The following is a 16,484-nucleotide window of genomic DNA, read 5'->3' on the forward strand; positions in this document are numbered from 1 at the left end:
TCCAACCAGTCCATTCTCAAGATCAGCCCTGGGATTTCTTTGGAAGGAATGATGCTAAAGCTGAAACTCCAGTACTTTGGCCACCTCATGTGAAGAATTGACTCATTGGAAAAGACTCTGATGCTGGGAGGGATTGGAGGCAGGAGGAGAAGGGGACGACAGGATGAGATGGCTGGATGGCATCACTGACTCGATGGACGTGAGTCTGGGTGAACTCTGGGAGTTGGTGATGGACAGGGAGGCCTGGCGTGCTGCGATTCATGGGGTTGCAAAGAGTCAGACATGACTGAGCGACTGATCTGATCTGATGGGTTGAATTGCATCTTGCTCAAAAGTTATATTGAAGTCTTACCCCCTGGGACTTCAGACTGTGACCCTATTAAGAAATAGGGTGCTTACGGATATAATTGGTTAAGACAAGGTCATATTATAGTAGGATAATATGTTAACCATAAACCACATGACTGGTGCCCTCCTAAAACAAGGGTAGAGACCCACAAGGACAAAGTTCCTATGTGACAAGGAGCAGCTATTGTATCTCCTATGTGACAAGGAGCAGTGATGTATCTCCAAGCAAGGAACTTCAAGGATGGCCACCAAAATGCCAGAAAGCAGAAGCCCCTAAGACAGAGTCACCATCTAAGATTTCAGAGGGAGCAGGGCGCTGTCACCATCTCATTTTCAAAGTCTGGCCTCCAGAGCCATGTGGTTTTCTAGACAACATGATATTTAATCCAGAATCTTAAGAAAGAATAAGTATGTTTCAAGTGAAGTAAGTTTAAAGTCATATTTCTGTTTTATTTCTGTTGTTGCAGATGAAGTTGGTAGTGAAGGTGGTATTTGAACAGCAATACACTCAATATGGTTATCTTAAATTATGGTGAGTGTATTCTAAGGATACACATGAGAGTAAGTAAGCAAGGATCTTAGCCATATCCCCGAGGCTGGAGAGAAGCTAGGCAAAGCCAAACACCCGGGCAGGGGAGAGCAGGAACCAAGCAAAACGAAGGGCCCTGAGCTTGAACTAGGGAGATCATTTGAAATCCAAAGCAGGTCTAGGAATCTTGGAAGCAAAACTTAGGAGGTTTCACTCTGGTTATCTACCATTAATTCATATCCTTTCTGTTTGTCCACGTTTCTGTTAATTTGCTAATTTCTCCCCTTGTTTTCTAGCACAGATTCCAAGAAGTGAATCAGATTGGCTCATTTAATAATCATCATTTATATTCAGGCAGTATTTTCCCCACCAGGTTGTGTCATAAGCTACTGGTCATCCCATTCCATTTTTCCAGGTCATCCCCCTGAAAAAGATAACAGGTGGGACAATCCTAGAAGAGGCTGTACAGCAATAGACTTTCTGAAGGACACTTCTGATACGGTTATGAGGGGCCTTATATGTCTGTCTAAAGAATTCTAATTTTATTTGATTGCAATTAAAAGATGTTTTTACACAGGGAAGTGTCATGATTAATGTTGCTCTTTGGGAAGGCCTGGGAGAAGAAAAGACAAATTCACTGAGCACAGTGGGTAAGATATTAGTGAGAGGCTTTGCAAGCATCCAAGCTGGTTAAGGGCAGAAGTCTGACTAGAACACAGGGCTTTTCTGCCTTCTGCTCCTTGGTGGTGTCACACAGAAAGCTGACCAAATATCTCAGACGTGGATCACTTGAGATGGTCTGCCTTGTGGTGGTGGTTTAGTTGCTAAGTCATGTCTGACTGTTTTGCCACCTCATGGACTGTAGTCCCCCAGGCTCCTCTGTCCATGGGATTTCCTAGGCAAGAATACTGGAGTGGGTAGCCATTGCCTTCTCCAGGGGATCTTCCTGAAACAGGGATCGAACCCACATCTCTTGCTTGGCAGGAGAATTCTTTATCAATTGAATGACCTGAGAAGCCCAGTCTGTCTTGACCTTTGCTTTTCATCCAGCTTTATTTAGCAATAATTTGTCAGTACAAGGGGTGTGTGGACTTAGGGCGCTGGACACTGATATACCATGCCTCTACACAGGGGGAGAAAACACACACAAAAAACAAAAACCTGTGCTGTTCCTCCCCATGATTTTAACAGCTGAGTTATATAAATGCTTTTTGGTTCAGAAAAGTAAAGCATCAACCAGAAACCTTCCACAAAATGGCACTGTAATAAAGATTAAGTGCGGAGAGACCCATTTTGCTTTAGGTAAAAGACACTCTGCATACTTACCATCCTCCTCTGACTTTCTTATTTTTTTAATATTTATTTTATTTTTAGTTGATTGACGATTGCTGTACAATATTGGTTTGATTTCTGTCATACATCAAACAACTTTGCTTGAGTTCTAAGGATTCTAATTACATTGCTGTGAAGCCACTTCGGAGAGGGAGGAAGGTTTGACAGGAGTTGGGTGTGTCTGAATCCCCATGTATTCAATACAATGGACACAGAACAGAAAACATTGACTCATGTCACCCAGGGATTTTCTGTCTTACATTTCAAACAGTTGTTCTAGATGGAAAAATACAGATATTTCTGAGCAACAGGAAAAGGCAAGCAGGCTGGTGTGGTTGTGGTAGTGGTTTGTTTCCGCTTTGTGTCTTAGTGAGTTTCCTAATAGTGCCTTTGACAAGTAACATGGTTTTCCACTTGTGATCAAAATTGTTACAGAATAGGTACCTCTCCTCTCGGTATCAGCTTTCTCTGTTGCCCCAGGAGATTTTTTGTTTTTATTCATAAATTAAATCATCTAAAGCCACGACTAAAAAGGAAGATGTTTTATAGTGAATAATTACACCAAGATCATTTCATTAACCCTTCATTGTCCTCAAATCTGATTTAAAACTTTCCCCCAAAAGAACATTATTGGAAATATAGGAAATCTATCACAGTAAATGACAGAGCTGGAAGAGTCATGCTCGCATGGCATGTGATGGAAAAAATGCACCTTGAGGGGCACTGCCTGACCTTTTCAAGAAATCAGCAGTTGTAATTATGCACTAGAAACACACTGAGTTTCCAAAGAGACCAACAGAGGAAGGCATGAGGACAGCATATTAGATCCAATGCACGTCTCTTCCTTTTACACCAAGTGTGTTGTGTAGTTTATAAGAGCAAGTCAGATGGAAAGCCTGGATTTAGATTTTGCACGTTGTCTACCACCTTCCAAGTTTTCCTGTGATAATGGAGGTTATGCTAGTTTCTAATCCGTAAAGGACTCTGATGAAGCTGTGCAGTCGTGTACATAAATTTATAAGCAGAGATGTTGGCACATGGAAAACCCTTAAGAAACGTTAGCTATTTAAGGTAAAATAAGCTCCTTGCCTTGCACTAAAGGAATTTGTCATCTAACGGAAAGCATAAAGATCTGGAAGAAGTTACTGTTTTTGATTAATTTGGTTAATTGATGTTGATTCTAGGTATATTTGGAACCACTTATTTCCTCAATCACTGTCCGTTTGGTTGTGATATTGCAGAACTATTCCTGGCCTCTGTTGTCCTCTAAAGTAGGAATATGTTATTGTTAGTGTCTGTTGCATTAGGTGATGGGAATAAAAGAGATGATACTTATCTCATTCAGTTTTAGAGCTCATCAACCAGGCAAAGATTTAGCGGTTTAGCATATTGGGAAAACCTGTTCATAGTAGTCAGCTCAATTTGGGTCTAACATCTTATTTGTTTAGTAATATTAATGTTTATAATTTCTATCTGTTCTTACTCTCTTTATCCTTGCCTACAACAGTTATTAAGATGCTGAGTATGGTAATTTATTTTTCATTCCATTATTCTTGCTTTTTAGTTGGAATTTTACTATAAGGAAGAGCTGTTCTTCGTTTATTTACTTACCTCAGTACAGACTTGTGCATCATTAGTTTATTCTGTGGATTATAATCCATTACTACTGTTACACATTTTGTTGCTCACGTGTCCAAGAGTTGGCCTTTGGGAGTACATCTTGGCCCCTGTACTATTTGGACATGCCCCTATCTTCTTTTGAACATTTATCTACTTTCAGGCACCACAAAGAATTATCCCAAGCTCTGTTTTTATTTTTTTCTACACCAGCCTTGGAATCAGCTATTTTTCCAGGGAGCTCTGGTTCCTTTTATTGAAGAATGGAATTTAGAAATTAAAATCTGGATACAAGGTGTGCTACTTTCTATCAAGATAGCATTTCTTCTAGGTCCTCTCATCAGACAGGGCTAGGAAATTCTTATTTATATATTCCTACATTCACACATCTACATTTTTGTATTTATCTGTCTTTATATATATATAGGAACACACAGATTCATTCTGATTTCTATTGTCCTCTAAGTTACTGCTACTGCTTCTGCTGCTAAGTCACTTCAGTCGTGTCCAACTCTGTGCGACCCCATAGATGGCAGCCCACCAGGCTCCCCTGTCCCTGGGATTCTCCAGGCAAGAACACTGGAGTGGGTTGCCATTTCCTTCTCCAATGCGTGAAAGTGAAAAGTGAAAGTGAAGTCACTCAGTTGTATCCGACTCTTAGGGACTCCATGGACTGCAGCCTCCCAGGCTCCTCCATCCATGGGATTTTCCAGGCAAGAGTCCTGGACTGGGGTGCCATTGCCTTCTCCACCTCTAAGTTAGGAATTCAATTAAGTACTACAGAGTTCAGTTTAACATTCCTTCTTTCCTTGTCCAGAATTCCTTTTTCCAGCATTGAGGAATGTGACTCTCGTTACTTGCAGTCTGTTTACTTATTTGTTCAGTCTCTGTATGTGCACAAAGTTGTTTCAGAATTGCTAAACTATACTCCTATGAAAACTGAACTTAGAAAATAGAGGACACTATGTGTGGACGGATTCTTTGGTCTTTTTAAATTACAAAATACATCGTCAAAACGTTATATTCCAGTTGTTTAAATTATTTATTTTCTTCCTTCATGTATTTCAATGTACTTATTTACTTTTACTACAGTTGGATTCATTTGTTTGTATTCCCTTTTGCATTCCCCCAGCAATTCAGTGGGTTTCATTGATTTATGATTCATTCATTCTCTCATTTTAGGATATTCTAAAGGTCAGGACGTAACAAAAGCTGTCCTCAGAGCTGTGCTGTCCTCCCTCATCGTATTAGCTCATTGCCATTCTCACAGTCTTTTCATCCCAATCCCACCTTCCCCCTTTAAGTAATCAGTCTCATAAGTTTCTAGTTTAGTCTTCCTGTATTTATTTTTGCACATATAATCAGAGACATATATAGCTTCTTATGTCCCTTTTTTTCCCCTTCCTCAAAAGTAGCACACTGTAGATACTTGTATGTGCTTTTTGTTTTCACTTTCACTTAATAGTATATGCAGAAAATTTCCCTGTATCACTTTTTAGGGATCTTTCACATTTGGTAGTTGCATGGTTTCTGTGCTGTTAGGATATATCATAGTTTATTCAGTCCTTCTTCTATGCATGGACATTGGGGATATTTCCAGTATTTTGCTTTTAATAAAGAATGCTGAAATTAATAAACTTGTATAGATATATTTTTGTATTGTTGAAGGTATTATAATACTTTTATAGTTTCTGGTATATAATGTTAGTTACCAATCCTTCCAAGCATGAGAGGGCCTGAGCTACATTCTGCTGCTGCTGCTGCTAAGTCCTTTCAGTCATGTCCGACTCTGTGCGACCCCATAGACAGCAGCCTACCAGGCTTCTCCATCCATGGGATTCTCCGGGCAAGAACACTGGAGTGGGTTGCCATTTCCTTCTCCAATGCATGAAAGTGGAAAGTGAAAGTGAAGTTGCTCAGTCGTGTCTGACTCTTAGCGACCCCATGGACTGCAGCCTCCTAGGCTCCTCCATCCATGGGATTTTCCAGGCAACATACTGGAGTGGGGTGCCATGGCCTTCTCCAGAAGTGCATTCTGGGAGGTTATTATTGACTACTCATGTCCAGTGTATAAAGAGGAAAAAAAATGTCCTAGGTGGGAAATCAAGAGACAGTCTAAAGGACAAAGTCTACCAAGAGGAAAGAGGAGGATTAAACTCGACATGACATAAAAGAATCTGCAAATCCAGTTGAACCAACGTGTTTGGGGAGAAGAAAATCAAAGTCAGAAGAAAAAGTCCAAGGCCACAGTGAATGGAGTCCTTTGCCGGGAATGGATAGCAAACTATTGTTAAAGCCACAAAGGAAGTAAATGACTCATTGCAGAAGGGCTGGCAAGTGCGCTTTTTTTGGGAAAAAAAATTCTCGACTATTATTGATGGAAATGTAATGGATTTAGGCTATGGGAAGTAAAAATGATGACTTCTTCTCTTTCTGACATTTTTTTTGTGAATGCATCTAGGGCTTCCTGACCCACATCCCTCCATTCAAGAATTCTCCCTTAAGACAGTTCTCCAGTTTTTATAACTTCAAGTTGATGCATATTAAAAAATTATTTCTGGCTCTGTGACTGTTCCTTTTATCTTTATCCTGGTTTGCCTTAAGTCAAAAAGATATTACGAGTCCATTAATGTAACAAAGGATAACAGAAAATTGTTAAAAATTCTCATTATGGTATCCAGGCATTTCTCCCACTAGGTGAAAGAGGTGTTTGAGGCACCAATAAATACATTCATCTTCTGTGTCTAAATTCTAAAATAATTGAAAGACAGGCACAGACATCAGAAGGCAGAAAACAAAACACCATCTGTAATACAAACAAAACAAAAAATGAAGTAAACAACAACAACAACAAAATCCGAGAATGTGGTTTAATCTCTGTGATAACAGTGATCTTGTTAACACCACATCTCTATTAAAATTTCTGTGATACAGCGATCTTGTTAATGCCACGTCTCTAGCACAGGAGCAACAGGAGAATCAAAGGCTTCCTTCGTGGGGATCTGTCTAGCAGAAAATAGAAGCTTCCTGCCAACAGATTGAGTGTAAAAGGGGTGGAACTGAGCACACTCAGGTATACTTTCCAAATTCATCAATCAAGTAACTTAATTTCTGTTTCCATGTGCACACTGATTAAAGATGGGGGAAGAGGCGAGCGTCTCTCTCTGTGCATAAATTAGTAGTGAGGAAAGTTGGTTCTTCTCTAATACTGCACACCCATCCACACCACTGGGAAAATAACTCCCAGTACACACACTTCCAAACGTGAGAGAGTAGAGCTTTTATACTCCAAGTGCATTTTTCAAAGACACACGTTTTGCCTTCTGAGGTGGCCATATGTTCAGACTCTGGGTTTTATTGTATATATTTTGGTGCATCAGGGCCCAGCTGGCTCCTGATCTCAGAAGAATGCTTGGTGGCAAAGCACTTAGCGAGGGTCCTGGGCTCCTAATCCATGATAATTAAACACTCTGGACTCCCACTGCTTCTGTCTCTCGTTTTGGAAGGGTTTTTACTTATTTTTAATTCTTTTAAAAGTCAGATGCTGCTTTTACATCTTGAACTAATTATTCTTCCAGAGCTCCTTGATTTGTTTGTCTCATGCAGGGAGAGACAGGTACGAGAGTTAATTAAATATCCTCTTGTCAGACAGCTGATGAAATCTTCAGTGCCACTGGTTTCTGGAGTGTGTACGTGGCTGTATGTGTTGATGTTGGTAACTTATTCTTCTGTGAGGAGACTGAACGGCCATATTGGCCTCCTTATCTATTTTAACGGCTGGATGGACTTTGCTTTGAAAAAGATCAAACCACCACAGCACAGAAGCAAGGTGGCGGCAGGGCTCTAACTGGGTGATTGCGCTGACAGCACTCATAAGTAATCAGGGCCATGTCATCGCCAAAACCTCTTTCCTTGGCTCCTCACTAGACAGCGTGTCTCCAGATCTATTTCACTGTGTCCTTTGTGCTGATGGGGATGGACACAGCCCATTGCCTACAAGGATATAGGAGGCTGCTGGAGAGAATTCTGTTGCTACAAGAGGAACAAGATTATTACAAGAACAAATATCTGGGTGAGGGACAGGGAGTGAGTGATTGGGATACTGGCAGGGCTTAAATGTCATCTGGGAGGGGAGGGCACTTTGTTTTCAACTTTACGTACAACAAAGAATTATTCCCAGGCTTTTTATATTTATGGTCACAGATATTGTTTATTTTAGTTTCTTTTTAAAGAAGTCCGTGTGTTGTCTTTGGGGAGAGGATAAGTGAGAGGAAGAAACAGCAGATATAAGTCTTTGAAATTTATCTCTAATTCTAGTTTATTTAAGAGACAAACTCTTATTTATTGAACATTAAATCAATTTATCACAGCTAGCCAGATATATTAGGCTAGGTGCACTTATTTTTTTTTTTTTTTTACTAGAAGGATATAATTTAGGAAAATAAGTTTATTTCCTGTTTTATTTATTTTTGGCTTTGAAATTCCCTGGCTCACCTGGTAAAGAATCTGCCTGCAATGTGGGAAATCTGGGTTCGATTCCTGGGTTGGGAAGATCCCCTGGAGAAGGGATAGGCTACCCACTCCAGTATTCTGGCATGGAGAATTCCATGGACTGGATAGTCCATAGGGTCACAAAGAGTTGGAGACAACTGAATGACTTTCACTTTCATTTTGAAATCGCAAAGAAAAAGTGCCACACATTTCTTCATTTAAGTAACAAGGAAGTTCCCCCCCCGCCCCCGCCACATCATAAAAAAACCAATAATAAACTCCTTGGAAGGGCCATGGCTGCCTTGTCTGGCATCCCTTCCCTTATTCATGCAACGAGATTTGGGGTTCATCATCCACATGTCTTGAAGAATATCTAGCTATACTTTTTCTCCGAGATCATATTTATCTAAAACCAACTGCAGGTCTCAGACCCTTGACCAATTAAGTAAAAGATCTCCTGCATCATGAAGTTTTCCCTATTCATTCCAGCTACAAGCCGTCTTGCCTTGAACACCTATACTCTGTGGCCTGACCTCATCTATAATACTTTTCACATGTTATCTTTAATAGCTGTTTTGTTCTACTTTCTACAGGAAGGGACTATGTCTTAAATGGGCTGATGTATAAACTCAACATTCATTCAACAAGGTCTTGATCACATGCAGCTTATTTCTAGTTGGAGATGGGGGGTGGGGAAGATAGAAAAATAAGCAAGTAAATAAACATATGAACAGATAGTAATAATTTCTGAAAAAAATAATGAGATGGCAGAGAGTGAGCTGAGGAGGGGGAATTGTCTGCAAGCAGAAGTAGGCTGTAGGTAAGTTGAATAGTCAGGGAAGACCACTCTGTTGTGCAAAATGAAGCCTGAATGAAAAGACAGGAAGAAAATGCCAATATCTGGGATCAGGTGATTTTAGGGAAAATAAATAGAATGAGAAAGTCCCTTAGATAATCATGAGCTTACTATTATGTGTGGAAGGAGAATTAAAAATGGAAGAAGTTGAAGGTGAAGTTGGAAGAGCCATCAGGTAGCAAATAACATAGGAACTTGTTGGCTGTGAAAAGGAAGATCTTAGGTCCAGGGGTTACACAGACTGATTCTCATTAGTAGAGATCATTCTGGATGCTGTGTAGGTTAGGACTGTGAGGGAACCACCATAGAGGAGGAGGACCAGTTATGAGGATGAAGCATTAGTACAGGTGAGAATGCATGGGGCTTGGACTAGGGTGGATTGCAGCATATAACGCTGAGCTTTGTTGAACAGTAACAAATTTACAGGAGGTTAAATAAATGAAGAGGAAGCTTTTCCTGGGATAAGAATATCTCCATTTTGGAAATTTCCTTTCATAAATTGAAAATCTGAGGCAGTCCTAACCCAAACCCTAATTCACTCTCTTAGTGAAGTGAGTGAAGTCGCTCAGTCATGTCCAACTCTTTGCAATCCCGTGGACTGTAGCCCACCAGGCTCCTCTGTCCATGGGATTATCCAGGCAAGAATACTAGAGTGGGTTGCCACTTCCTTCTCCAGGGGATCTTCCCAACCCAGGGATCGAACCCAGGTCTCCCACATTGCAGGCAGACGCTTTAACCTCTGAGCCACCAGGGAAGCCCAATTCACACTCTTACCCTAACCCAAATCCTAACCCTACTCAAACTAAAAGGATTATACTGGGAAAAGCCTTATTCTTCTTTGGACATTTTGATACAGGTTTGGGGGGAAAAAAAGTGCAATTTTAAAGATGGACCGAAGACTCTGAAATTTATTGGAGCAGAAAAAACAGACTCTATGTCTTAATTAATATTCCCCAAGTAAGGGGCTCTCCTCTCTCTTTTTGTCTGAACAGAGCTGAATCAACTACTGAGAATCTAGGCAGATGCAGTACTAAATTAATTAGTCCAGAAATTACAGGAATCAAGAGAACCTATGTTTCATTATCCTATAATGCCCCTGATTACATCAGTTGCAGATCCTTGAAATACCCACCTCAGTACTCCAGTAGGATTCTATTTACCTGGTTTCCTTGGGCTTTTTTGTCCCCTTGAGAAATCACTTCTCTGTTTATCTATGAATTTTGCCTCCAAAAATTCAAATGAAATATTTGGAAAAGCATAGTTGGAGTCTTAACATTGTACTCTCAACACCTGTGAAGTCATGCATACAGCAGTGTTCAATAAATGTTTTAGGGTGCTTCTAATGAGAAAATCACCACCTCTAAAATGACCTCTGTACTTTGACATGAGGGAAGGGCCTTTACCTGATGAAGGAAGTCTTACTAGGTCATCTCAAATCACACGCAGGTGGATAGTTCTCTCTAAAGGATTATGACCCATGACCTCCTGCTTGGAAATCTTGACCCTGGTCCACTGGTCTTATTTACATAGCATTTTTGACAATCTCTTCTCTGTCCAAGGGCAGTGACAGGCTGATAGGCTAAAAGCTAATAGTTCTTTCTTGTGCCTTCACTATTCAATCCTAAGAAGAAAGATGCCATGTCAATAAAATACGTTTTTATTCCTTTTGCATTATCCAGCGAGAATAAGATGAGCCAAGCCACTTAACTGCCTTGAAGCTGTGGCATTCGGCAACCCTGACCGCTCTCTTAGCCTGAGCTAAATGTGCAGTGACCTCAAGGTGAAGATTTTCATTGACCCTTCCTAAATGCCTAACCCTCCATTCCTCCAGCATCTTAAATGTTTTCTTTGCAAATAGAAATGTCAAAAGGTTTATTTATGAATTTATATCACTAGAGTGACCCAGCAGAAAAATTTGGCCCAAGAATTAATTTATTGGGGGAATGGTTCATAAGCTCAGAGTTAGCTGGAGGGGTGTGGATAAAAGTAAAAGATGGCCATGGTTTCCTAAAAGGCAGTGCCCTCCACCCTCTGTGTCACCTTGTCAGAGGCGCTGGCCTTTGCTTTGAGCTGGAGGATGAGCTGCCCATTTACTCTGCTTTGGGGAAGTGTGATGAGAATCAGCACAGCGATGGAGATTTTTAAAGATGTTTTATTAATGTGTCCCTTGACTGTTCATTTGCAAAGGGTTTACAAATGCTTTATCAATTATTAATGGTCTTGATACCTAGCTTTAAAAAAAAAAAAATCCTTAAAGTTGGGAAGGATATGGGCATTGAATAATTCACACCCAGTGCCACTTCTACTAAACTAATGCCTTTTAACAGATAAGGCCAGAGTAATCTGGATTAAATTTGTTTATATCTGGGTTTGTCTCCTTTCCCTTCCTTTAAGCATAGGGACTATACCTTCCAGAACAAGGCATGCCATCTTGCTGTTAAAATTGGAACCTGGGAGCCAGGACTTTCATGGTTTCAAGCTCATGTTTCCCCTGACCTTGGGTAACAGTTGGAAAGTCATTTAATAGGTCTCTCTTCTTGACGTTTTCAGATTTCTCTGGCTTTTTTTCTGCTACTCATTTCTAAATGAATTATTGAGGATGAATTTAACCAGCCACCCGTTAGTTTGCACTTTTCTCACTCTTCATATGTCACTTGTGGCCTGTTTTGATTTTTTTTTTTTTTTTTTGCTTGCAAAGATTGAAATCATGACTAGTTCTGCATTCTGACTCTCAGTAGATGTTTTTTCTGCTTTCTCACTTCCTCACACTTCCATTTTGTTGCTTTTAACCAAATGCGGTTAGATATCAAAGGGCATTTTACATTCCGTGCGTGTGTATGTGTCTAAATGTATGGATTTTTCAAGGTCAAGAAGCATAGTGCATTTTCAGATAGATCAAGATAGTAGGAGTTTAGAATGGGAAAAACTTAAGATGAGCGTCATGCAGTGACTCAAGATGAAGCCTCTTGGTCGGAGTCCCTTGTTTGAGTTGTGAATACAGGCCTGGGGCAGCTAACTTGACTATAGAAATTGGTCTTGGCAAGCACATCCAGGAAACTATGCTTATTTTTTTTTAAGTTTTATTGAAACACATTCAAGCCTATTTGTTTACTTATTGCTTTGGGCTGCTTTCACATATCTCCAGATGGGTAGTTATAACATCTGGAGGGGTCATGTAGCACATTATGTGACCAACAGAACTGTGCATGTGTGTGTGTGTGTATGCTTGATCACTCAGTTATGTCCAACTCTTTGTGACCCCATGAACAGTAGCCCATCAGGCTCCTCTGTCCATGGGATTCTCCAGGCAAAAATACTGGAGTGGGTTGCCATTTCCTTCTCCATATATATATATATATATATATATATTTATTTTTTCCTCTTGATTTTTATGGAAAACGTTTGCTGGCATTTAATCTGCAGAAACAGAACATGTAAAGTGCCCTGTATTGTGTGTAGGGGTAGTGGTGCTAAGACAGGGTTGCCGGGTGGTTTTCTCCCCCTAAACCCCCATATGCCTTTCTAATAAGTGCTTCTGTGCCCCATAAACAGTGTTTACTTTGTAGTCAAAGACATCACAATGGTTCAACCATTGATTCCACTGTAGTAGAATCTACTTTCTTCATCTGGACATCTTTTTTTAATTAGTGAGTAGGTTGAAAAATTATAATAGTAAGACAGTATGGGATCTTTCAGAAGTCTATAAAAATCGCAATGGAAATAATAAGAGCAGTAATAAATTCCTACAAAGTTCCCTATACTCTGGGCTCTATTCTAAATGTAAAATAAGTTGTTCAAAATTTAAAATAACATTAATGAGTGGTTACTTTTATTATGATCACCACCATTTTATAGATAAGGAAATAAAAGTACACAGAGGTTAAGTCATGAGTCCAAGCTCAAGAAGCTGGTGTGTGACAAAGTTGGGATTTAAATCCAGGTAGCCTGCCTCCAACAGTCCTGTTTATATTCCCTATAAAATGTACTTCAGCTTTTGCAGTTGATAATATCCCAAAGTGTCATGATGTCCAATAGTATGCTCTGATGATGGACATGTTTCAGCTAATGCAAAGTAGAACATACCAAATGAGAGTTACCACGCTAAACAATTTTTTATAGTAGATTTAACCCCCACAGTCTATCAGCTATCTAAATTAATAATTTAAAAAGTATGTCCAGAGTTCATGGCCCTGAATTATAATAAACTGCTTACTTGGCAATGAATGAAGCCTTGGCTAATAAAGGTTTCTAAGAAGAAAAACCCTTAAAATAGGAAACATGCTGAAGTTTTTTTAAATCAAATTCCCATAACACAGTTGGGGAGAGAGGAATATATATGGACATGACTGAACAGCTGATTAGTTATATGACATAAGATGGAGAAGTCCATCCTGGAAATTTACAAGCCTATCCCAAAGTCAAGACATTGGGCTAGTTCATGACTTGATTCATGCAGTATTCTCGTGTCAAGTCTCTTTTTTTCTAGTCTTAGGTTGAAACAAATGATGTACGTGCATCATTTTCCCTGAAGCTCTCTCAAAAATGTCTTATCACAAAGCAGTTGCCAAACTCTTCTTTCCAGTCTCTGATTTTAATTGGTTCACCTCTTGTCATTGAGAAATCACTTGTTTGGAATTTTCAAGATACCTTTTATTCAGCTCACACAAATACATTAATGTGTTCTGTGCTGTGGCGGCAACATAAAATAAAACTTTTTTCTTCCTGCTCTGAAATTACTGTCTTAGTACTGAGAATAATGATGTGCCTTTAAAATGTCAGCAATTGAAAAAGGAAATGCTTTCTGGATGAATTGAATTCTTACTTGTTTTTACTCCTGTGATCTTTAACATCCCCCACTCCTATGTCATCACTGAATCATAAAAGCATTAGAAATGATTCCCTAAGTACTCTTCCAGGCCCTATTCCTATGTTCAGAAAGCACTTCCTGTAGACCATCTTGGAGAGATCCATTCATTCTTGCATTCAATAGTTATTGAATGCTTCCCATGCGCCCAAAACCCCCACCTAGCCCACGTGACACAAAAGATGAAAAGACAGTGCCTCTTCTTTTGATGAGCTCACTCTCTGGAGAAGACAGATACCAAGGATAAAAAGAAAAGTGGACATTATGATAAATACTTGCATAGATCCTAGCTGGGGAAAATCCCAGAGGACAGAATAGTTTATTGTGCCTCAGGGAAGGAGAAGAAACAGCTTCACCAGGAAGTTCATACTTAAAGATGCACAAGTAAGGCCATTAACAACCCTTTTTTAATTTAAAATGATAGATTTAAAATCAAATGAGGACATAGTTAGTTATTTTTAAATTTTAAAAATTAAAAGTATGTATTCAAGAAATGGTTGGCTAAGTGAATGACAATCCTTGGCATTCACTGGGGAGTGGGCCCCATAATGAAGCAGATTCATTTTTGCTAGCCAAGGACTTAAACTTTTTTTTTTTTTTTAAGTTACTTTGAAATCAGGGTTTTCTTCTAAATGAACTTTATATTCTCTTTCATCCATGGACCCTGAAAGATGTGGATTGGATCGAAGCTTTCCTGTCTGTTCCTCTGTGATAATGGTTTACCTCTGGATTCACAACATTTCTTTGTCACTGGAGCTTTAGAAAAAGTCCTGATCCGGGAAGGCAAGAACGTCCCCCACTGCTCCAGAAGTTCCTGTCTATTCTTGGCTCCTTGTTCTTCCAAGTAAATGTTATGATGATACTATGTTGTCCATATCAAGTTCATGAAAGACTTAGGAATTATTACCTATGGATTGAAGGTTCAGGTAAACTTAGAATTTATATTGTCACAATATTCTTCTCCATTAAATAATATATATTTTCATTTACTTAGATCTTTTAAAATGTCTCTTCCTACAGTTTTATACTTCTTTCTCTTCCCTTTCCTTCTCCTGTCTGTAGAATTCTGAAAGTAACCTCGAGACACCTGCTCTCCCAGGGCCCAGCTTTCTCATTCAGTTCAGTTGCTCAGTCCTGTCTGACTCTTTGCCCAGGGACTGCATCATGCCAGACTTCCCTGTCCATTGCCAACTCCAAGAGTTTATGCAAACTCATGTCCGTTAAGTCAGTGATGCCATCCAATGATCTCATCCTCTGTCATCCCCTTCTCCTCCTGCCTTCAATCTTTCCCAGCATCAGGCTCTTTTCCAGTGAGTCAGTTCTTCACATCAGGTGGCCAAAGTCTTGGGAGTTTCGATTTCAGCATCAGTTCTTCTAATGCATATTCAGGACTGATTTTCTTTAGGATGGACAGGTTGGATCTCCTTGCAGTCCAAAGAACTCTCAAGAGTCTTTTCCAACACCACAGTTCAAAAGCATCAAGTCAGCTCTCAGCTTTCTTTATAGTCCAATTCTCACATCCATACATGACCACTGGAAAAACCATAGCTTTGACTAGATGGACCTTAGTCGGCAAAGTAATGTCTCTGCTTTTTAATAATGCTGTCTAGGTTGGTCATAGCTTTTCTTCCAAGGAGCAAGTGTCTTTTAATTTCATGGCTGCAGTCACCATCTGCAATGATTTTGGAGCCCAAGAAAGTAAAATCTGACACTGTTTCCATTGTTTCCCCATCTGTTTACCATGAAGTAATGGTGCCAGATGCCATGATCTTAGTTTTTTAAATGTTGAGTTTTAAGCCAACTTTTTCACTCTCCTCTTTCACTTTCATCAAGAGGCTCTTTAGTTCTTCACTTTCTACCATGAGGGTGGTATCATCTGCATATCTGAGGTTATTGTATTTCTCCTGGAAATCTTGATTCCAGCTTGTGCTTCTTCCAGCCCAGTGTTTCTCATGATGTACTCTGCATATAAGTTAAATAAGCAGGGTGACAATATACAGCTTTGACGCACTCCTTTTCCTATTTGGAACCAGTCTGTTGTTCCATGTCCAGTTCTAACTGTTACTTCCTGACTTTCATACAGATTTCTCAAGAGGCAAGTCAGGTCATCTGGTATTCCCATCTCTTTAAGAATTTTGCACAGTTTGTTATCCACACAGTCAAAGGCTTTGGCATAGTTAGTAAAACAGAAGTAGATGTTTTTCTGGAGGTCTTGCTTTTTCCAGGGGATGTTGGCAATTTGATCTCTGGTTTCTTTGTCTTTTCTAAATCCAGCTTGAACATCTGGAAGTTCATGGTTCATGTATTGCTGAAGCCTGGCTTGGCGAATTTTGAGCATTACTTTGCTAGCGTATGAGATGAGTGCAATTGTGTGGTAGTTTAAGCATTCTTTGGCTTTGCCTTTCTTTGGGATTGGAATGAAAACTGACCTTTGCCAGTCCTGTGGC

The sequence above is a fragment of the Bos indicus x Bos taurus genome, chromosome 27, assembly GCF_003369695.1.
Source record: "Bos indicus x Bos taurus breed Angus x Brahman F1 hybrid chromosome 27, Bos_hybrid_MaternalHap_v2.0, whole genome shotgun sequence".
Taxonomy (NCBI): domain Eukaryota; kingdom Metazoa; phylum Chordata; class Mammalia; order Artiodactyla; family Bovidae; genus Bos; species Bos indicus x Bos taurus.